The following is a 24920-nucleotide window of genomic DNA, read 5'->3' as shown; positions in this document are numbered from 1 at the left end:
TGTACACATACGCATGTGGGAGCATGTATCTGTGTCCATGTTCATGTGTGTAGCTCTGTTTGTGTGTGAGCAGGTGGCGGGTATATTTGAAGATGACAGTAGGGGTCTGACCCATGCCAGGCCCAATAAAGCGGCCTTGTGATGGAGCTTATGTGACACGCTGTCCCAAGGGCTCTGAGGTCTTTCTCTCCCTCACACACATGTGCACAACACACACACTCATACACACAGTGCCTCATTTCCCTAGTGGTGCTCCCTGTCAGATAGCGAAGGCAGCACTCTGATTGCTGCGGGTACATGTGAGGCCTGTGTGTGGTCTAATGACGACACACTGTACACTCAGCGCTAGCGCTAACGCTATTGATCCAAGTCGTCACCTCTGCATTTAGTGCACCAACTCATATTTCCAGTTGCAGGCCTAACAACCACCTACGTCTGTTTTGACATGTTTTGAATGCTGCTTTCACTTGTAAAGTCGAGCTGAATCATTTGGAGTCAGTCAGTGTTGTGCGTCACGCTAAACTAGAAAACCACAGCAAAATACAGAGAGGACTCATACAGTATGCACAATCATGTGATAATGAAACTTGAAAATGTTGTGTCTGAAAAGTTGAACCAGACACATGGTCTTGGTTTAGATTTCAGAAATCATCTCCTGAGAGATTGCTTACTAAATATGCAATATTTCCTTTATATTATAGAGCTAATGCTGGAGTGTTTGGGAGAGTTTCTCTGTACATGCTAAGCTCATGCTAACCTTTTCTAAAACACCACTCTGCTCCCTTTTAAAGTAAGAAGCAGTGGAAAACATCCTTTATTTTATCCTTTTATCATATCATTTATAATCCTCGAGCTCAAATGGGTTTGGAAATGGGTCTGCTCCAAGTGTTAAACGTACTGTCTGTGAATACAGCCATAAGGCTAACATGAGGAAGGGAAGTTCGAGTGGTTCCATCATAGATTAGCTTGACAGTAATGCTGTGAGGCAGACACAACTGTCTCTGAGACAGAGAAGAAAACAGTTTGGATGTTACCTGTCAGACAGACAAAAAACCATCTCATCTCATTCTCTCTGATGCTCTGTCTCACTTTCTCTCTCTGTTGTGCTGTTGGGAGTATTTCATCAGGCAAGGACAGAGGAATGGCTTTTTTCTGAGTGTGTGGTTATAATAAATAGAGAGACCTTGACACCTTACAGGTGCATATGGCACCTTCACACCTTGGCGGCTTAAATGGCAGCTGCAGACAGAGAGGTAATTATCAGGGAACAGCTTTGGTACCCACAATACATGTAATCTGATGTCAGTAAACTACTTACTGCACAGTACATTCATGTGTCAAGCAGAATTATCAAAGGATGAAAAAATGTGGAGAAAGTGTCAGTGAAGTCAGATGTCTTTGGACAGAGTGCTCACTTGCTGCAAGTGTTGTATTTTAGTGTTGAGAAAACTTGGTAAAAAAAAATGTTATTTCAGTTATTTCATTCACCACATTACAATTTCTGTTCTTTGACTTGGGTGAAAAATGAACTCATCCGTCTCAGTTTGGTGTCCATCCATTGTCTAAGTGTCTCCAGTTCATCAACTTCGGGTGGTTTAACTGCATGAGCAAATAAATTTCTGGGAGAAGTTTTTCTATGGCCAGACTTGGCCTAATTTTCATTTTCTGTCAATTTGTCATTCTTACATTTGGTCAAGAGATTTGGCATTTTCCATCATCATTTGGCTAGCATACATGAATTCGATTTCTGTTTTGTTCTTTCAAAGCTTGAAAGTTTCTTTTTTTTCCAAAATCAGTCAAACTCTTACTGTAAGTAGATTAAGCCTTGTATGTAGAGATCGATGTTCTCTTGCAGAGGAGGAGAGGCAGTATAGGACATGGAGATGCCTTTAAGGGAGGAGGGCAAAGTAAGATTTGATCTTTCAGCTGTGGCTGCCAACTTTTCCACATCTCATTTGCTACCACAATAAACCAGACTAAAAACAAGGGTCCTGGTGTATTTGCGCACATTTTTTTCAGCAGCACAACATACTGAAAAACAAGACCTGCAAGATAATATCAGCTGACTGACTGTGTGTGGTATGCACGCATGCATGTACAGTGCTGCTGCTGCAATCGTCCATTTCGATGCCTAAAACGTGACATATTATTTCATACCTGAAACTCCAGGCTGAGCATAAGATCTGATTTCTCCCAACTTCCTCCCTCATTATTTCCACTTTAATGTTTAGTCTTCTTTGCTATTGTTTGTCATGATGATATGATTTTGTAGAGGGAATATTAATTAATAAATTAATTTCAGGTTAAGTTACAAGTTGCAGTCTGTGGATTTTGGAGATGGGTTTAACACAACATGTGGTTTAGATGCTTTATGTATTTTAATTTTGTTTTTGCAGCGTGATATGGTAAAATAATGTTAATTTGAAATTTATCAAAGTAATGTAGAAAGAGTTTCTGCCTGAGGATCTGATGCAGCTAAATAAAGAGCTTGCCTGACTATGGCATTTGTGGATCAATACTGTAGCTTTAACTAACAGATGAGACATCAGATGACAAATAAAATTGAAGTATTCCATATCAAACTAACAATTAGTAGTCACTGTTACTGATAAGACGAAAGACATGACATTAAGTCGCCATTTCCATGATGTTTGATTGAACTGAGGTAACAGAGAGAGAGGCGCGGAGAGGGGCCAGGCAGAGAAGGGAGACATTAGCAATCAGGTAACAGTCTGTCATCTGAGTGTCACTGCAATGTGGAAGAGCACATTTCCAATCACAGCAAATATACATCTCAGATTGGAAATTTGTGCACAGCTTATTTGTTGTCTGTGCTGATTTGCTTAACTTTACATTCATATGTCCTTTTTTCGACTAATTGGCATCCAAAACCATAAAAATACCAATAAGTCATTTTCAGCTGTTGTTCTTCCTTATTCTTGTTTCACCTTCCTCTTTCCTCTATTTGCCTTATCAATGAAAGACTTCTTTAAACAGAAATCCTACCTGGATCTTCAGAGATAAAGAGCAGGTTTGTGTAGCAGTTGTAAGGGAAACCCATTACTGCTTGAATTGAATTGAACCCTGGGTTTCTTTTTTGAGTTCCATTTTGTGCATAAAATTCTCACTCAGCCTCTTTAAAGTTATATTAACATCTCTCAAGATCCCCCCCCACCCCCCCAAAGGATTTCTTTTCTTTAATTTATTAGAGTTCAGCGATTGATAAGTGATCTTTAGAGTCAGTCTTGTACTCTGAGTATTTGGATAGTAATTTCACATTTTAATATTTTAATATCACCTGAACCACAATTTGACTTTGGCTCATGTAACCTAAAAGTGTTTAAGAAAGATTACAAAATTAGAATCACACTTTCCAATGCTTGGAACACGTCTATCGCTCTTTCTCCCCCTCTGAGCTCTCTCGGTGAAAAAGTGTGAACTAACAAGCGTCCAGCAGCTTGTAACACAAAGGGCCATCTACACATGTTATTCAAGAGAAGCAGTGGAGTCTAGCCAGGCACTGCTGTTAAAAAGAGTGAGTGAGAGGGGGAGAGTGAGTAAGCAAAGCTGTATAGTGATTTGCCATTTATAATTGGCCTGCAATGGTAGATGGTGGCTGGCAAGGACTCTTTTTTTTTTTTTTTAAACACAATCTGTGCCTGCGGTCGGGGCGATGCATCGCTAATGACAGAAAGCCAGAGTGGTGTGGAAGCACAACAGCGCCTGGTGGCTACAAGGCCAGCACTCGCAAATATGTTCACAATCTGATTTCAGATAGATGGGTAGATGATGTTTCATGGTAACAGATCATAGAATTGTCTGTGCTTTGTATTTCACATGCTTATTTTCACAAGTAAGTCATGTGGACAAAAGTCACATTGCACATTAAGGACATTAAATGCAATGCCAAATGCTTTATTTCTCCACTGAAATTTGACTGAGCTCCTTGCTCTTTACCAGTTACACTCTGCCCATACCCCACAGTTACACATAGTCTCACTGGTAGCTGCCTATTAAAAACACTGAGCAGCTGGGGGTGAAGATCTTAGAGTATCAGCCTGAAATCGACGTGCAGAAATACATTTTGGACAATAGAGATCTTATCTAAAAGGGACCCGAGGACACTCAGTCTGAAATAGACCAGAGGATAATTACACCCCATTCAAAATGTGGGCGACCCCAACAGATCCATGATATGCCACCATGTAATGAGCAGCTGTGGACAAAAAGAGCAGCAAAGTCCTCCAATTTAAAGAAAAAAAAAGGAAAAATGTGTAGGTTCTCTCAGTCCAACAGTCGTGACAGTTCATTGACTCCTCTATCCACCCTGATCTCCTCCCTCTGCAGACATTGTAGCTCTATAACAACATCGCACTACAGTATTTCTCCTTCTACTCCCAACAAACAAATGAAGGGATCTGTCACTTGAACATAAACATGTCTTGCTACTGTGTTTCTTGGGTGGACAGTCTCAGCAACACACCCTATCCCCACAATGATTAAGATTCATTAATAGCGAGTCTACTTGGATCCATTTGGATATTAGACATTGATGCACAGATCTAGGGTCTGCATTAACAAAAAGGGACCTTACCCTATGTCATTTCTACCCTGTCTGACTAGCATTTTTCCATTGTCAAAAATTGTTGATAGTACCTGGAACCTGGTACTTCTTTTGGTATCACCTCAGTCGAGGTTCCAAGTGAGCCGACTAAAAGGTGGAATGAACACACTGAGGACCACTGATTGGCAACCAGACTCATCTAATCTCCTGCACTCTGATGCAGGATTTCCCAAACTCTCCAGCTTCAGAAGTCTTTTGTCTTGGTGCATTCAGCCTTTTCTGAAACAAAGCTTGTCTCCTTGCTGTGATGAACAGCCATCCGTTCAATATCCTCCATTTTCCACTGTGTCTGCGTTGTGTTGAGGATGATGTCAGTTTCATGCAGCGTCACTGTGGCAATCTGCTGACAATCCTGCCAACGCTGAGGGGTACTATCTGCAGTGTTAAACGAGATCAAGAAAAGTGCCTGGTACCAAAAGTGCGTCAAGGCAAGTAGAACCGAGACGTACCATGCATGGAAACATGGCCTTAGTTATTAAGATTAAGTGGACACCTAACTTCTCACTGGGGGTTGAATGCCATGTTCATGGGCACAAGGGCAGTGTTTGTTGAGGGAGAGTAGAGCATTCTTTCCCACCCATTTTCCCCAGTCTTTCAGTATGAAGAATCAAACGAGCTGCCATACACAAAACCTCTTGTCTGATGTCCAGGTTACACCCCCTCACACTGCAGGGGAGGGACTCCTGGGCAGGCAGAGCAGGGACTGGATGCCCAGCCATGGATAAGGTTTTTTGATAAAAAGCCCCCACCACCACCTCACCCCGTCCCTTCTCCTTCCTGATGCCTCCTCCATAAACAATGAAAAGTTAATGAAGAGGTAACTTAATGATGTAATGAATATAGTGGAGCCCAAGGTCAAAGCTGGCTACAGTCTGGGGCTGGGCACGAGACAGGGCCAGGTGATAACACATGGTTTTATATGTCTCTCTCTCTCTCTCTCTCTCACAATCACACACAATCACAGGCACACATTTTCTGTTTTCATGTAGATGTACGGTACAAGTACAAGTATTATTTGTCAGCTTTAATTTACAGAACAATCCCTGCCTTTGAATTGTCTGCAGAAATATGCTTTATGGCTTTCATGTGTGCATCTGCAAATGGTAAATGGCTTTTTATCCAAAGCAAGGTTTTTGCTGCTCATTCATCCCACTAACATACTCATGTAGGGTGCTGGCCTGACCATGGGGAGCAATTTGGAGTTCAGCGTTTTGTGTCCCAAGGGCACGTAGACAGGAGGAGGTGCAAATCAAACTACCAATCCTGTGATGAGGGGACGACCCCCTCTACCTCCGGAGCGACAGCCACCCCCTGTATTTTTTTGTGAGTGAGAGAGGGAGGTGTGTGTACTTGTGTGTGAGCATGGAGCGATAAGAGCGTTTGAAGTGCTGTGGGTAGTATAGGGATGTTTATGCATGTTTTCAAGTTTCTGTGTGCATTTGCAGCTGTGTGTGCGTGTGTGTTTGTGGCTTTTGCATTCTTTCCTGTGTGTACGTGTGTGTGGGTTTGATAGTACCGGGACTTGTTCTGATGTTGAGGCTGGCGATTAAAAATTGAATAGGTTTGAAAGACACTGTGGAGAGTTTGGCGGAGCCAGGTACGATCGATACAGCTCCAGTGAATGGCCACTACCCCTACTTGTTGGGCTGGAGAGCTCTTGGGAATGTGTTTGTGTGTGTGTGAGGCAGAGAGAAAGTGTGTTTGAGGTGTAGACATTATGCCTTTAAATAGTCAGTGAACCAATTACACTTTAAAAAGACACTATTTTCCTCACAGCACTTTTGCTTTGAATTTGTTTTAGACCAGCCTTGCCACAGTGTTAGAAAAACATGTAAGATTTGTGTAAGCATCTGTCAGTGGCTGTGTGTAAAGAAAATGCCAACTCAACACATCCAATTCATTGGGAAAGGAAGTAGGCTACATGAGTAAAATCATATGAAGAAGGGGCAGGGACAGTATGCAGGAGAATGAAAGATGATAAGAAAGGAAGGAGAGGGTAGGAGAGGAGTTCTTAGCGTGTGGGTTACCCAGCAGCCAGGTGCTCTCTGTCTTCGATCTGTTTGGCCTCCACCAGCTAAAGAAGTGTCTACATCTCACTTTATCCCCTTATAGCCTCTCACACCACAACATATGGGGGAGGGGAAGAGGAGACTGGGGAAGGGCTGAATCAAGAGGAAAGAGAGGGAGGAAAGGCGAGCAAAGGAAACTGATGGTGAGAAGGACTGAAGGAGGAATGGAGATGTTGAACTGAACTAGAAAGAGACAAACTGTTAAGGTCGCTTTCACACCAAAGCTGTTTAGTCCGCTTTAAACAGACCAGAGTTTGTTTCCTCAGATAGTCCGCTTCGTTTGGGCATGTGTGAAAGCTCATCCGAACTCTGGTGCGGACCAAACAAGCGAACTCGAACTCGAACTTGCAAGTGAACCCTGGTTCGGTTCGTATGCCGTGTGAAAGCTCACTGGACCAAACACAGGACCAAATGTACTAAGTGACGCTATACGCAGTGCATACGCAGCTATAAGTTTACTAAAATCATTTATTCTGTGCTAAAATACAACATATCTATCTGTATTTATAATATAGCTTGATTCTGCATCTCTATTTACAGCTCATTAGTCCTTATGTGAATGTTTACTGTTGCTATGGCAACAATTGACCGCTGACATTAGCAGTTGCTAGCTATCTTAGCTCAATTGTCTGAACAACAGTAACCCATAAATTCACAATTTGGCATATTTAAACAAAATCAAATCACAACTACCAACAGTCACAGTCCTTAAACTCTGAGCTCATATGTTGTCACATGTTAGAAAAATAACAGAATCAATCCCTGACAAGCTACGATAGCATTATAGGAACAGTTGTGTTCACTGTCGTTTTTCCGGGCTGGGAGGGAGGGATTTCCCCTCCTACTGTATCCAATCAACGAGTGCTCCTTTCAACCACGTGATGCTGCTCAGAAAGTTCGGTGCGCTTTAGAAATCACATTGTGAAAGCAGAACCGAAACAAGTGATAAATGCAACAATGTTGCGACTTTCAGCTCCCCAATCGAACCGAGTCCGCTTGGTCAGGTGTGAAAACGACGTAAGTATGTACAGTTATTGACATCCAAAGAACCTGTATGTTCATGGTGGCAGTTAGTTAGCATGCAAACTTCAATGGCAAAAAACAAATTCAACTGAAAATAGAAATGATTATGAATAAGGCTGACTAAGTAGCTTTGATGATTTACAGTTTTCTACCACCTCTGTTGCTCTTTAAACTTCTTTAGTCTGGTGTAAAATTGTTTTTCTTTGCCTCTGCCCGTTTATCTTAAACTGCAAAAAAGAGATTATTTCTGCATCATTACTAGCTCCAAACACTTGTTTAATTAAAACACAATTTCATAAAATCCACCTGCTCACATACTTTGGTCTATTTGGTCAGAGGCTGTATGTATGCATTAAGAGCAGGCATCACAGCAATTACACAGCCAAATGGAGTGTAGACTGTAAAGGCCAGCATGAGCCATACTGATGGCTTCCATTCAGGTTAAAATCGTTTTTTAGATTCCTCTGTTCTCACTGAATCCACCGGGAAAATAAAAATGTTTTTGCATATGCATTTCTCATCTTGATGATGTCACCAGCTGTTTAATACAGTGTGGCTTTTTCTGGTGGTGGTTCCACTACCATAAAAGGTTATTTTTGTGAAGAGATTATTTGCCTTTGAAGATTTTTACATGTGTTCTGTCATTTTCCTTTACACATAGATGTTGCTTATACATCAGATGCAATAGTTGTTCGCTCTCAGCCAACTTGCTCTTTTACTTCATGAATGAATGCTAACAATGCTAAAAGACCATTTTAGAACAATTCCCCCGAGATGATGTCTACGTGATGGAGAGAAAATAGACATCAGATTTGCACCAAAAAGCATTGGCACGCAATGTGGAGTGTGGGCATCAAGAGCTGTCATGTTAAAAAAGGGAAGTTCACTATTTTTACTCCTAACTCCTTTAAAAATTAACCATTACTTCACCCCTTGAATATTATTGCGCTCAAAAATGTATTTTTAATGTGCATTTTTTCTGTCTAAACTATAAGTCCCCAGCTAAAATAAAAACAGCTAAATGACCACATTTTTACACACAGGGTGCCTTTGGACCAGTTGCTTCAAATTGAGGCAGTATGGTCCAGTAAGGATCTTGTTTGGGATTAATATGGAAACTTGGCTGACATCAAGAGTTTGAAAGGTCACATTTCATGTTCCTGTGTGACTCGAGGGCACCAGCAGCCACTAGCCAGCATTAAAATACTGTTGTTCAGCAGATGATCCTCACTACTTCTGCTTGTAGTCAGATAATCTGTCCACAGCAAGCCATCTAACAAACACAGGTTTGAGATCATCAGGATTTCTTACTATCATTGCTCATTAGAATGTGCTGCCTGAGGAGAGGGTCTGGCCTCTGACCTCCACTGGCTGGTGGTCATGGAACAGCTAGAGAAGAGTTGAGGGTTTCATTCATTTTCTTAAGGACACTTTAGCAAAAACACTGACCACTGTAACCACATCTACAAGTATGATTTTAAATTTTCATGATTTAATATTTCATATAGAAGTGTGAATGTGTGTCTATCCAGAGATGCAGTGGATACCAGGGGGAATAAGGTGCAGATGCTGGCTAGTTGGTGCATGTTACACCGTCTGAACTTTGTGCCTTTGTGTGTTGCATTGGCTATGTTTGCAGCACTGGTGAAGTGTAACCAAGCATCCTATGTAACTCATTGATTCTTGGGCCTCGTTTTTCCTGGATTCGTATTAAAAAGGAAAATAGTAGTCAAATGTCAGAAGACATAAAATCAATTTGTTGAAGTGTTTTTTGGTGGCTCAGCAGCAGCTATACTTGCTCACAACCTTTGTCATGAGTCATATTCTCCCTCTCACAGGTTTTTCCTGTCAATCTCTGTGTGCTAAAAGCAGAATATACTAAACTTAGCTTCCCCAAGGCAATCTGTGATCCATCTGATCTGCTGGACAGCAGGCATGGTAATGCACTGGCACTGTACAGCACTGTAAGATATTATATGCTCTATTATTAGATGATAAGAACAGAATATCTGTTGTGAGTGTTTCATGAAGGTCAAAGAATTGAATCAGAAATATTTCAACACTGCACTAGACTGTTTTGCATATTATATATATTATCACATGGGTTGCATTTACATTTTAAAATCCATAATCTAGCCTGAATGTGGCTTTAATTTGCATTTATGGTTAGTTTTTATGAGGGACACTTTAACTAAAATGTGCATAAGACCTCACAGTGAAGATAAGATACATGTGCTGTATTGTCTGGTTTCAATATACATTTCTCTTCCACCCAGTGTCCAACTCTGCAGTTGCAGTAACACACAAAGAAGAAGTAAGGCTAATCAGAAGTGCTGCAATGTGTGGAAAAGTAGCTGCTAATGTGCTGACAGCTCACACCATGTTGTCCTTCCACACTGAAAAGTCAAATGTTAAATATCGTGAAACCACTATAGACTATCACCATATGTTCACCACAAGAAATTTGCTCGAGAAATAGACAGTTGCAAAATGCAGCAGCATACTTAACGCATGTGGGTTTTGATAGGATGCTCATATCGCACAGTTTAATCTTTGCATTGATAGCCTGGGAGAAACGCCTGTGTATGTTGAGCGCTGTGTTAACTCCGGGTCATTTTGACAAGTGTAAACACTCAATCTCCCCATCAAATTCCATTAAACCCTGTAAGAACACAAACACACACTCCAAAAAGAAGCCCCCAAGCAGCGGCATTAAACAAGTGCTCTCATTTGGACATAAATAGTGTGATCTTACTCTCATAAATCACTCTGAGATTGTACATTTGGCCCGGGCAAAGGCTTCAGGTTTGCACACCCCTTCTGTAAACAGGTTCTCTTTCAGCCTCTCACAACTTCAGTATGAGCCTGTAGATGTGTGAGACTGTGTGTGTTCGCGTGCGTATATGTGTGTTTGCAAGGTTACCATGCTTGATCCATTTTAAAAAGAGTCTTGCTGTAATCAAAAATAATAACCGCTCAAAGCGTAAACTCTTCCAAAGCCCCCCTCCACACCCCCCACCCTCCCCTTGAAGTATGAAATAATATTCTGTGTGTGGGCCCTGGCCGAGCGCTGAGAACGCAAACATTTCACAATAAAGTTGTTTAAATAAAGGCCTTGGCATAGATGGCTGGGAGATAGAGGACATGCTGCGTTAATTACAAGCGCTCGTTAAAATAAACCGCCAGTATAAAATATGACTCTCTCCCTCTCCCATTCTTGGGGATTTGAACCTATAAAATGTCAGTGAGGTGTGTACCTCAGATGTGCTGTTTGGAGACCAAACACAACAGCAGCCCTTCTGGTTGGAGATTGGAAAAGAGAGATAGACAGACAAAGAAAGAGAAAGAGGGGAAGGGGGGCAAGATCCGCAAAAAAACACAACAGAGCTCTACAATCAACAAAGAAAGCAGTGTTTACTCTGCATTTAAAGACTTATGAATTCTTCTCGCCCCCGCCTTGCCGTTGCGTGGCGTTAACTGAAAGGGAAAACAGCCCAGTTAAGCACTCGGTTTATTATTCTTCAAACTCTTGTCTGAAAAGTAATATGCTTTAAAGGCACAGTAAATGTACTGGTGCTCTCCCCTCTGTATCTGTTTCAACCTTTCCCTTACCAAGCGGTATGTGTGTGTGTGTGTGTGTGTGTGTGTGTGTGTGTGTGTGTGTGTGTGTGTGTGTGTGTGTGTGTGTGTGTGTGTGTAAGTGTGTGTGTGTGTGTGTGTGTGTGTGTAAGTGAATAACGTTACATTGCAAAGAGAGAGGAGAGGCAGAGAGATGGATTATTTTTCCTGAAGCGTGGACTTAAGTTTCTGTTCTCTGCTGCTGGGTGGCCCACTCCTCTTTAGCCGTGTTAACATAAGAATAGAGGGGTGGCCAGGGGGTGAGGGATGGGTGGGGTAGCTGGGTAGCTGGTTTAAATTATTCTGCGCCTCCGCTGCTGCATAGCAGGAGCTGTTGTTATCCACTTAGAACATCAGACGATTTGTTCCTTCTCCCTCTCTCTTCCCTCTCTCTCAACCCTGTGGGCGTCTTTATTCGGGACCCTTTGTACCAGTGTTATGTTATAACGCCTGTCCCGGGCAGGGTGCACCTCATTCCCTGCCACTTGTATGCTTCCTATGCTGCATTTTTTTTTTTTTTGATTCAGATAAGAAAATGACTTGTGTTGCTGTGAAATGTGGTTTTGCCCTGCAAAAACGCCACAGTTGATTTTAACCCGTTAGAAAAGTCAGCTATTTTTTGCTGTTGTTGTGATGTCAGGGTGAGCTAAACTAATCAAGCCTCCCTTCCAGGGAGAGATTCTGCCCCTGTGAGGATTACCTCAAAAATCTAAATATCAAATGTTAACTCTCCATACCGGGCTGTCATCCAAGCTCAGTGACGAGCGCTGTGACGCTTGCAGGCCCAGATGAGGAATGCAGTTATGAGGAGATATTTGTATACATTCAGCCTGCGCCTTGGAAAGCGGAGATGGTGGTTGAGCACAGCTTAAAGACATCTGGATGCGATGAAATGCCATTTGTCTAAACAATCAAGAGTCTTACCAAAGCCACCCAACGTGCGCTGTGCTTTTAGTACATACTTGTGCAATGTGCTTCAACAGAAAGCGTTATTGACAAATATTTCATTGCGACAGCCTCATGAGATCTCAAAACGAGTTTTTTTTTTTTTTTTTTTTTTTGCATCATTCCAGCTTTCTGCTGTAAACATAAAGCATTTGTGACGGCTGTGTACTTGAGGATTGATGAGATGTGATGAAGTTCATTTTGAAGGGGGGAAGGTGGAAATAAAGAGAGGCATTTCATTATAAATAAGACTGAGGCGAATCAGTGAGATCATAATCTAAATACTTAAATTTAATGCTAATTCTGCTGACTGAAAAAAGAAAAATGGTGAATAATATCTGCTCATATTTTGTGACTGACCGCCCGCCATCACCGCAACACAGACAGTTTAGGTGAGCGTCACTTCCAAAAGATACAATATCAACACGTCGGGTCACAAGACAAACACCCAGATAGAGGATGAGGCATCATCTGTCAAAAGAAATGCCACACCTATGGATTTATTTTCTCCTTAATTCTATTTAAACAAATGGTCTGGGCAGTCATGGCAGCCCGTGCTCCGAGTATGCCAATGTGTGTATGTGTGTGTGTAGTGGGGGTGGAAGTGAAGGGGGCAGGCAGACATGACTGGGATAATAAGCGTCATGGAATCTAATCAGATTTCTAAGAAGAATTGATTGTTGTGAGGCAGCCGGTGCAGGAGTGGGGTTGACAATAAGCTGAAATTTAAGTGTTAATTTTTATGCTAATCCTCTGGCATCTCCGTGTGATGCAATTTGGTCCAGCAGCCCCTCGACTTTGCGCCGCAGATATGAAATTGTCCCGTGCACAGAGAAAATGTCAGCTTGCCAGACCCTGAAAGCTCGTAATTTATTAGGTATGTTTCTATTAGTATGTGTCACAGTTGTTAGGGAGCCACATGCGCAGGCAGGCAGCCACACCACCTTGTTCTCTCCCTCCCTTTCCCTTTCTTTCTCTATATCTCACTCTTTCTATTCCTCTACCCCAACTTGTCTGATCCTCCTTTCTCCATCTTATTTTCTCGCCGTATTGCCATCCACTTCTTTAGCACACACATTCACGCACACACGCACACAATGGCACACACCATGCGTGTTCTTAAGATGGTCTCGGCTCAGTGGCTGCTACACTGGGGCCTTAATGTATTATCATATATCGGGTGGTCCTTGCCCCCTGGACAAAAGGCTATTTAATACAATTTAATGACATTCCCAAGATTGGGGGGGTGTGGGGGGATAGAGGGATAGAGAAGAGAGAATAAGAGAGAGAGGGAGGGAAGGGGGGAAGAGAAGAATAAAAAACAGAAAGGCAGAGACCCAGATGAAAATAGCATCTGTGTTTTTCATGGCTCACCCATGCAAACATTGCAGTGTGAAATGCGTGACTATCTCTCCTCTTCTGTGTCTACCTGCAGAATAAAACCTAGTTGGGGGGCTTCATAGGGGCTGTGTAGTAAGTATGAGAAGACTCTGAAAATCACTTCCATCTGGCCCTTCGGCATAAGTAGTGGAGGAAATACTCAGATTTTCCAAAGTAGTCACAAAAAAGAAGTTAAAATAGTAACGTCACGATGGAAATACATTTCAATATATCACACTCTGTATTAGAGGTCAGAGAGCCCGTACCTTCAAATGTTCACGATATCAAACCCCATTTCTGACCATATTTATGGTCAGTACTTTTCAGCAATAACTATTCAGTGTATTTACATTCTGCATACAGTACGTCTTTCCCGTGCTGGTGCATGAGTCAGCAAGCTTAATAAATAGAACTGAATATTTGAAATGAGCCAATAGTTCTTTCTTTTTAAGCATTGTGATATGGCTTCCAATAAAGATATACATTATGAAATGAATGGTGAAAATGACAGTGTATTTTCTTCACTGATGGCGGCATACCAGCCATGCAAAGCACTACACTCAACACTAGCTTCCTCCTGATCCCACCTCCATTAAAAGCATGTGAATGGGTGTAACTAGGGCACAGAAGACAGCGCCCTAACCCCCCCCAAATAAAAAAACAATGGCATTCACGAGTGATTGGCTGTGCAGCCACAACACCCCACAAGAATGTACCTGTTTGTATTTCTATTATTGTAGCTTATTGTTAGAGAGACTATTACACTCGCTAACAAATAAAGTATTAAGTCACGTCTAATATTTGTGTTATCAATACAAGGAGGACATATTGTGGTACTTTGGGCTCTGCATGGAATAAAAATATTTTTTATTATTCTATTTTTTTCAAGTCCAAGGTTTGTTTTATTTTATTAGTTTTCTCTTTTCGGATTCAACTATCAAGTAAATGTAAGAGGCCTCTGTTGGAGTCAGAGCTTTGTGCACCACGCTAGACCGCAACATTGCGAGTGAGTTAGCAGAACCCTCCAGTGCCTGTCGCCCTCACCCAGGCAAATAATCATCAGCGATGGGGATGTTTAGGCCAAACAATTGGCTAAGTTACAAAAAGATCATGGTTTTGCTTAAATATTGCCAAATGTTGTTAAGTCAACGGTGACACAAGACAGGACGTTTTTGCTTTTTCAACTTTTAACCAAACCATGATCTTTCCCTAACCTCAACTGGAGCGCTTTTTAAAGCTTAACCACAATCATATGCAGGAGATGAACAAATTCCTATCTGGTGTGAGAATGCAGGGTTTTGTGGATTGGAAAAAAATGTTAAACATGTTACATGAACATAATCCATGAGCAATTACGTTTCCTCCCAAACACATGAGGTGATATTTAAGCGTAATTGTTAGGAGACAGGTTGCTCAGTAATAAAACACATAGCTGGTGTTACCACAAGCAACCACAGGTGTCACCAAATCAGCCGGGACTGAAATTAACTGAGAATTACGTCTTTCTTCGTTATATTATTATTTTATAGACTGTTGCATATTTTAGTCTATATTGATATCGATAGCCATCAAATAGATATAGACTACCGCAAAATTGTACTCAAATACAGTACATGAGTAAGTGCACTTAATGACTGTCTATCACCACTTGTTCAGAAGCAAAATGCTATCAGTTCTGAGAAATCATCAGTGAGGGATGCAGAAAAAAGAACTAGGGACAGACACTCCCTGAAAATCTCCTCGGTTCTATTCTTTTCTATCTTTAGTCATCTCCCGCTTTATGTTTAAACTCTGCTAAAATGGCTGCGCTCCCTGCTCATATGTTGAGTGGTACCAGAAAGCCAGTCAAAACTGTACTCAGTGGGCCCAGAAAACACACTGAAAGGTTTGGATGCAATTCACATATAGGTCAATTAAATGCAACAACATCTGCTCTCTCCCTACCATTTGCATATGGCATTCATATGTTAATGATGTCCCTTGTTTTTTTTTTTTTTTCTGCATGTGTGTATGTGCATGTGTGTTTCTGCGTGCTATTTGTTTCTCTCTGAGTGTATTTTTTTTTCCCTTTACTTCCTCCCCTCCTCCCATTCTCTTTGTATCGCCAAACAAAAAGAGATGCAGAAAATTTGGATTCATACTTCCCTTTTCGGAAAAAAAAAAAAAAAAAACAGATACGCCCGTCCTATTTTCACTTCCTCTCGCCTGACGATTAAAGGGGAGGTTAGACGAGTGCCACAGTTGTTCCATTGCCGTGCCCCTGATTTCAACAAGAAGCCCCTTTAACAGCAGAGAAGGCAAGGCCCTCTCCCTTCCCCAAGCAGCTTAATGCCTTATAAATCAATGATGACACAGATGGACTAGCGATAATCTATTTAGAATGCCTCACAGCAAATATTGTTGTGCAGATGATTAGACAGCCAGTTATTTTAACTCAGACCCCTAAACCCAATCTTCCGCTTATCATAATGCTCTTCAGATTTATAGTGGTAATTTGGGAGTTGATATTTTTGTTATTTGAAATAAATTTGGCGACAAAGAGATGTACAAAATGGCAGAAATTAAAAGTGAAATCAGGTCGTGGCAGGGCAGTGTGTGTCTGCATGTTTGTCTCTTTACGTGTGTGTGTGTGTCTCTGTGTGTGTGTGTGTGTGTGTGTGTGTGTGTGTGTGTGTGTGTGTGTGTGTGTGTGTGTGTGTGTGTGTGTCTCTGTGTGTGTGTCTTGGGTGGCCTGGGCAGCTTGAGAAACAAAAGACATGAAGAGGTGCTGGTGTCTGTGCCAAGGCCATAATGATAAGGCATGTTTCTTTAAAGCAGGGGGAGACAGACCTTTAGCAGAATTGTATCTCCAGGGCATTTTGTGTGTGTGTGAGTTAGACAGTCTAGTGACACGAGGGGGGTTAATGGCAATCCAGGGTCTCTGCCCCTTTTCATGGTCGATGGGTCTCAATTTAGCGTGTGAGGGTGAGGAGGAGGAGGAGGAGGAAGAGAGGAGGAGGAGGAAAAAAGAGCAGAGGAGGAGTGCAAAAATGAAGTGGAGGTTGTCAGACGTGGCAGCTGCTCGGAGGCCCTGATAAATATAAGCCCTTATTGATCGGTTGAAAATGAAAGATCCCCGAGTGGCGTGCAGTATTTAGCTTCTTGTCTGCCTCGCGTCAGCGGTGGCCTTGCCCTGGAGGGATAGATTTTCAGCTGTGCCTCCGGGCACCGCAGCGCACTGGCTTTGATTTCATCTTTAACCTTTTTCGGCTGCGTTCCCTTGACCTCTGCAGCGTCGCTCGCTGAATTTGTTAGATTTTCATCTTGACATCGACCCCTCCCCCACCCCATCTCCTTCTTCCTTTCCACTCATCACTGTCTTCTTCTTCATGCTGTATCCCCTGTCCATCTTCCTCCTCGCCTCTTCAGGTCTATATTTCATTATCACCTCCTTCTAATCTGCCTCCTTCTCTGTTCCTCTCTCTAGGTGGCCATTCCAGCAAGCGGTAGTCAGTCAGCAGTGACAGTGAGAGGCCACTTGATCCTAACAGACAGGTTGCACTCCAGTATGCAGTTGGAGTGTTAAGGTAAGCTCACACACACACACAGTTCATACATCAGCCTGGAGCGAAATGTCCTCAACTTGAAGATTTTTTTCCCATTTTTCCAAACCCTGTATGATAGTTTCTTCTCACACTGCAATGATAAAAGAACAAGACACATACACACAAATAAAGGCACACGTACACACACACACACACACACACACACACACACTCCAACTGTTCGTCATTCACTCACCATTTAGTCTTATCCCCAAAGGCACTCTGTCTTAAACCAAAACACACACACACGCACACAGAGACAGTCACACAGCTACAGTACACTGCTGCTATGTGCGCAGACAGAACTTGTAACAATCTGGATTGTGATAATCTATGATAATCATCCACCACATGCCACCTAAAAACGCACATGGGTGGCATTCAACACCCACACTGGCACATTGCTTCAGTGCATCTCGTCTCCCTCTGCCGCTCTCCCCAATGTCACTACCTCCAGCGTCAATGTCACCACTCTGCTCCTTATTTCTCTTTTATGTATGAGGAGGCTTACGCTATAACACACTGCGGAGGGGGAAAAGGAAGAAATCCTGAACAATTTATGTTTGGCATTAGTGTAATTGAACCCCACTCGTATATCAAAGTAAGAAAGTTGTGAGGTGTAGGTGATATAAATGCAAGGTAGGGATCCATGAAAACACAGATCTGTCCCTCCCCTTTTCCTTGTCTTCTGAACAATGTCTCCCATCTATTTTTTTATTCTCTCCCTCTCTCCCCTCCTTTAGCTAGATGGACGATAAATTCCCAGCCAGAGAGCCAGCAACAGCTGTTGGCAGACAGGCCTGATATGAGAATAGCAGCATAGGATGAGCAGGCATTAAAAATTAATATGCTATTTAGCCTAGGTGTATTTTAGGTATTTGACATTTTCATGTCCGGGACAGACTAAATTTATTCATAGTACAGAAAAAAAAAATAAAAAAATTAAAAAAATAAGAAGAGAGGAATGGGTGTAGGGAGCAGCAGGAGGGGTGTGGGAGATAGAAAGGGGGACGCAGGGAACACTAAGTGACGGCCATTCTGGTTTTATGGTCACCCTGTTTCACCTTGCCTCCCACCACAGTGATGAGCGTGGGGGGGTTTGACTACACCTTTTATGTCTGCTTCACAGTAGAATATGACAAGGCTGGTAGTGATGATCACACCACACACGAGTGTAAACTGTTGCCCAGCAAAACTTCTTCACTTTTATGAAGGTCTAGCTCACAGATTAGAGTATGTGCCAGCAGTCCAACAGCTAGGCCAGCCTTCAGACGCTGAAGAAATGCCTGTTCTAGTGTTGGAAACCTGTGTAGTCCTCTTTCACTGCACTGTTTTATGAAAGTATTACTGAAATCACTTCTAATAGCCATTACAATAACATTCAAAGCTGATTATATAATGTTTTCCACTTGAGTTTTCATCAAACTTGTTTTTTCTTTCCTGATATTTTAGTATTTATTTAGTTTTAAAAGAACAATTTGGCTGTGGAGACTAACCTCGTCAGAAATATGGCAATATTGGTCTGTTCAAACACTAAGAACAAGCTATATTTAGTTTAGCTTAAGGTTAATCTCCTGGCATTGATTAAACCCCCCCAAAACTCATCTCTGCTCATTGAAATTGTATATTTAGAAGTTTTTCCATGCAAAAAAATCCCTTCATGCCTTAAAATGGCTTAGATGCAACTCTACACCTTTGTCTACATTTAGGATCCACCTCTATCTCACCAAACACACAAACCTCTGCCAGGATGGCAATGCATTTCATGGATCGCTCTCTACAGCATTAGAAACATGAAGGTAAAAGCTACCTTACGCCCGTCCTATTGGCTGAATTCGTTATCATGAAATGGGAAAACCCTCCCTCTAAGTTGATGGGATTGGTTCCTTAGTTTTGCTGTCAGACTGTCATTGGCCCACGACAGAAAACAAATGGCATTGACTGCTTATTTCGCTCTTGTAGCATATAAAAAAGACGTTAGCAAAATTAAAACCTCATTTTCATTGCAGTGGGTCTTTAAAGGTTTGTTCCTTACCTTTATCATCACAAAGTCCACTGATGTTGTGTTTCCAAAGCTTTCAGCCACATTTCATGGCCTTCCTCATGGGTGGTTGTCACAGAGATGGTTTAATTGTGGTCATGTGACCTACAGTAAGTATGCAATTTAGTCACATGAAAAGAGGTGAGCCCTGCGATCGGCTGGTGACCGGTCCAGGGTGTACCCCGCCTCTCGCCCGGTGACAGCCGAGATAGGCTCCGGCCCCCCCGCGACCCCGAAAGGGATAAGCGGCATAGAAAATGGATGGATGGAAAGGAGGTGATTGCCCATGGGGAGACCTGAAACCCCAGCCATCTTTGAACAGTGACAGTGGTCATGATCTCCCCCCTTTAAGACTGCTCATGTAACTGTGACCACATTCTTTTCCCATCCTTTACCAAATAGTATTTGTGCCTATTTGGTCCCATTTCTGGAAGCCAGAGCCAAAAATCTATGGATTGTTGTAGGTAATGGCAAAGAACCTATTTTGTCAGTTAGACACATTGTGTAACTTGTTGATATCACAGAAAAAATGATCAGAGGTTGGCAAGATGGTTTAAGGTGATTTATCAAGTCGGAAGTTGATGTGTTACACTCTTCACAGATGACACATTTCAATTCCAAGAGGAGGGCGCCACAAGAACATTTTATGTGTGTTTGGGTTGTCCCTGAATGTCCTGCAAGCTAACAAAACTGTTATTACAATGGCAGCAGTCATTTTGACAGGTGACAATAAATGTTTCAAAGAGCTGAGAGCCTAACACATAAGCCAAGTTTGGAGTTGGAGATTTGGATCAGTTTGGCTGTTTTGGAAAATGAATAAAGCTTCAGAAAAACCCAAGATGTACAGAACAGTTGAGTCGCATGTTGATGAGGAACAAAAAAAAAAAGAAATACTGTAGATGTAGAGTAGCAATATCCAGTATTGTCAACTATCCAGATTAGAAACTTAAATGCCAGCTGTCATTACAGACAAAATACACAGCAATGTAAACGTTACATTCTGTTCAATTATAAACATGATTAAAAGCAGTTCTGCTCCAAAACACACCATACACACAGAAATGTCTCACAGTGCATTTATGTGTTGTATACAGTATATTCTCTGTCCAGTGGCCCAGGATTAGGAAACTTCTCCACTGCGACTGAGTCACACTGTTCCACAGTCAAACACAAGACCCCTGGAGGTCCAGACAGCAAAAGTACAAGTCCCATGCTGAGCCCTGCCAGGACAGTCCTCTCTCTTGATCACTCCCTCTCTCTGTCTCTCTGTCTCAGCCTCTCCCTCCCTCCTTGGTGATTAATGGCTAATGCTGCTCTAGTACATCTCTATATCCCTCCTCATCCCTCCCTCGCTAATCGTTGTGAAATCTTAGACATGGCCTGGATTTGGCTTCGTGGTGAAAAAGGGGGGTTCAATTGGATTGGGGAGGCGAACAATTTCCACCTCCCACAACATCCATTTCTTCTATTTTTTTCATTTTTGACATTATTCTTCCTTGATATGCCATTGATTTCCTATCTTCATATGCCTTAGAAAGAGCACATACTGCTACACTTTTACACTTGTTCATCAGGAGAAAAATATAGGTTGTTTAGACAGAGCCGACACACTGTAAAGTACCAACTGTATCGGTTCATGACACGTCAGAAAATTATTTTCTACAAATCACAGTTCGGGTCCGTTTACAGCAGCATGTAATGGATAGTTTGTAAAGCATTTTCTTGAGAAACTACCACAGTTCACTTCTCATTCAAACAAGAAGAGCACAGTACAGACGAGGATATAGAAGAGTCAGTACACTCCTGTAATATTGGTTTATATTAAATGTTAGGTTTTCTGATCTCGATGTAAAAGAGAATAATCTGACTGACTAACAGGGATAGAGAGCTGAAACAAGAAAGAAACAAGAAAAGGAAAGAAACTCAGGTTTTGAACGTTGTTACCATGTCACAGCAGAGACAAACAGTGGCTCAGACAGCCAGGGTTTGATATATCACATACCTGACAAACCAATCCTGTCAACCTGTGGGGTGGATCTTTCTATACCATGATAACAGTCAAACTGAAGCCACAAGTTATCTATTATCTCTATGTGTCTAATGTTGTAGAGAGCAATGCATAAAATACGTTACCAGATACATGGACCTGTAGACGACCCTGTGCAATTCACTATATTCTTCTTCAGAATCAGGTTCTGGTTTGAGCATGTACGGCAGAATTACTCCTATATTACCAAAGGGTAATAAATTACTCCCATATTACCATTTGCTGTCGTGTAGCATGCAGTATCTAGCAAACACGCAGAGGTTTGTGTGTTTGATGAACAGAAACAAAACAAGCATGCACAAAATCATCGAGCGGCAGGTGAGTGGCGGGTGGAGATAGAGGCGGGGATCATTTGCATATTCATAAATCCATACACACTAAATGAAGGCAAGGTAGAGTTATATCCAAGCCACTTCATGGCATGATGGGATTCTTTATGCAAAAAACCCTCTAAATATGTAATTTTGATCAAGAGAGATGAGTTTTTAGAGGTTTAATCAATGAAAGGAGAGGAACTTTAAGTATTCTTGGCACCTGATTATGAAATAGACTTTCAATCAAACTACAGTCTGAGACGGTCCTCTCCCACTAAATGAAATAATTTGCTGTTTATTCAAACTTTAAAACAACCTATGTTGATGTTTTCTTGAAACGTGACCTCTTGCGGTGATGCAAATAATAGGAAAAACTTGAAGGAAAAATGAAAATTGTTTGACTTTGTTACTGCGCCACAAAAAAGCAAGGAGGTGAGCGTGGATGGCTGGGCATACAGGAAGTGGCTTCCATCACAACAGTTCTACGTGGGTTTATTTAAGCTTGACCGCAGTCCTTCCTTAACCCTCACTGAGCAGTTTTTGGTGAAAATGGACAACTACAAATGCAATAAAATTTAAGGCCTGCTTCTGTCCAAGGGTATAATCACAACCCCAGTGCAAGCACACAAGTCACCAGCTGAAACGTAACAGTGTCACAGCAGTGCAACATCAGTATCACTTCTCTTCGACTTTATTCGTACCTCTGATTAGGGAATTACTCACCTTCCACCTCTGTCCTAGTTGTACCCTTCATTTCTCTCTTTTTCACTTCTTCTTCCGCTAATTATTTCATTTCCTTTCCTTTTTTCTACTTTCACTCTCCCTCTTGCCTCTTTCTCTGGATCTCGGTTGCCTCCACACTTGGCAGCAACTTCCCGTCACCGTACAGCGCAGCGCTGTATATACACTGACTGTTATTACCTTAGGGAACGTTTAGCAGCTCTGTGTTTAACACCATATAACCTCCACTACATCAGCAGCGGCAATAGAGAGAAAAACCTGGGAGGTGGAAACCAGAGATGGCTTGTGTTAGGCGAGTGTTCGACTGATCACCACAATAAAGACGACGAGAGAGAGAGAGAGAGAGAGAGAGAGAGAGAGAGAGAGAGAGAGAGAGAGAGCATGTGACAAGTCTGCTTTATTCCAACCTATTGGATGATCAGTGATTCTTAAGGGGAGGGATAATTTCTTGCGATATCTCTCACTACAAAGTAAATAGAAATCAAAGCCCTTCACGCTCTGAGACAGAAGCACTATATGAAAGAAACTATCTTAACAACCTCCTTCATTTCTGCCCTTTCTTCCTGCTGTACTTCCCATTGATTTCACAGAACTGGTGTTAAGTGAAACTATTTTAGAGGCAATGAATCCACTTGACTTTCTGTCTCAGAGGAAGGGGGTGATTGGCTTGCAGTACGGTCAAATAAAGCTTGTAGTAAATCTAGCACTTGTGTTTTTATTCCTCCTCATTATGTGATCAGACTTTGTTTGATATTCATTAAACAAATTAAAAGTGAAATTGAGACATCGAGTTTTTCTTCTTTTCCTGTGAGTGGGTCACAGTTTGTGTGGTAGTGTGGCCGATGTGTCTTTGAGTCTACAGCCTCTTGGCAGATTACTGTCACTCCCTACTTTGCCCTCCCTTGACTAACATATTGTACACATCAACCAACACCCCCCTCCTCCGCAGCACCCCCCCTTCACATCCCCACTGCACCCACTCGTTTCCCTTCTCCCTGATAGGGATCTGTGGGCGTTGATGTGTGTCTCAGAGGAGTTTTAGAGGGGTAGGGGGGCAACTTGACAGATAACAGGACTCCCAAAGGAGTCAAAACCGAGTCATGTCCATGTCCATCAATGTGCTTGTCCATAAGCACGGGAGAAAAAGTCTGTGCACGTAGACCAAACATTGACAGCAGCTCAGGGAGAGACATAGAGGGACTGTCAGGTGATTATAAAAAGAGAAAAAAAAAAAAAAAAAAATGAACAGTGTTCTGGGGGATTGGGTGTTCAGACTGGAGCTCACACACACTCACACACACTCACACACACACACATATCTGCTCAGGGGTTCTCTCTCTGTCCCACCATCCTCCCAGGATATCAGGTCATAATTGATATATGGGCTTGGCTGTCTCTCCCCCACCTTGCTTTCATATATGCGTGCGAGTGTGTGTGTGTGTGTGTGTGTGTGTGTTAAAGTCAACTTATCTAGATTGTAGCCATGATTCTTCCTATTGCCCTCTCCATGGGCTGACCTGCCACTTCCCTGTGCGGGATGGACAGAGATGGATGAGCAGAGGAAAAAAGCCCCCAAAAAATAAAAAGGAAGGTGCGTCATTCCACAATTCCACAAAAGACCTAATGTGTTATCAAAGTAACTTCCAGCATATTAGTGACAAGAAGCCCCAACCCCCTCATATCCTTTGTCCCCCCTCTCAGCACCCACCGCCTCCCTCTCCTCCTTTGTGGCATTGCTCACTCGCCTCGGCAAGCTTCCTGAATTAAACTGCCGGCTTCCTGTTCTTTTATATGCACGGCCACATCTGGGGCGCCCGCTCGCAGGGCCCCGCCGCTTAATAACAATCACCTTCCCTTTCACTCGGCCCTGATTGTTTCTAATTCGCCCTGACAGATAGTAGCTGACAAGCCGCCCGCGCCTCCCTCCCTCCGTGACCCGAGCTCACTCAGCACACTTATAAGGCCTGTCATTTTTAATATTTGATTTTCACTTCGTAAAAAGTTATGTGTTTTAGAGCTGCCACAACCACAGTCACCATCAGCCCGCTCCCACCCACCCCCACCCCAATCGTATGATGAAATCAGTATTTAACTGAAACCATGCCGGATGGCCGTCCCTCCCTTCCCTCTCCCTTCTTGGCCCTTTTCACTTCATCCTTTTTTTTAAGCCCCCCTGCCCTCCATCTCTTCCTCCTCCTCCTCTTTCATTAATTGTCTTTCTCTCTTTCTGCCTTCATCATTTCCACCTTCTCCTGTCTTTCTGTCTCTTTCACTCAGTCTCTTTCTTAGTTTATGAAGACAAAGCAAGTAGGAGAACGTAGCAGCGGGATTGTACAGATTCATATGTAAACCAATCTCTAACCTGCAGTGAGCCACCTTTGCAGCCTCATTCACCCAGACATATACAGTACAAAGCCGCAGCTAAGAACAGAGCTGTATGTATTGACAAATAACCTGCGTCCACATCCGTCCGTCAGACATGCAGCTTACTGGCTTCCAGCATTATTTGCTTTCCATTGATTCCCATTAAAGAT

General features: G+C 42.4%; 1 protein-coding gene across 8 annotated transcripts in view; it reads left to right on the top strand.

Annotated features, from left to right (window-relative positions):
• The window catches only part of znf536 (zinc finger protein 536), a 223851-nt gene that overhangs the window by 62009 nt on the left and 136922 nt on the right, over nucleotides 1-24920 (top strand). For 7 of the 8 annotated variants that reach the window (XM_070964539.1, XM_070964512.1, XM_070964521.1 and 4 more), the window contains one exon: nucleotides 17126-17225. The gene's annotated coding sequence lies outside the window, so the exon portion shown is untranslated. Of the gene's footprint in view, nucleotides 1-17125; nucleotides 17226-23847; nucleotides 23978-24920 lie in introns of all 8 variants that reach the window. The other variant, XM_070964528.1, reaches the window with a different exon arrangement.

This window comes from Chaetodon trifascialis, chromosome 1, assembly GCF_039877785.1.
Source record: "Chaetodon trifascialis isolate fChaTrf1 chromosome 1, fChaTrf1.hap1, whole genome shotgun sequence".
Taxonomy (NCBI): Eukaryota; Metazoa; Chordata; class Actinopteri; order Chaetodontiformes; family Chaetodontidae; genus Chaetodon; species Chaetodon trifascialis.
This window is presented reverse-complemented; position numbering and strand designations above follow the sequence as displayed.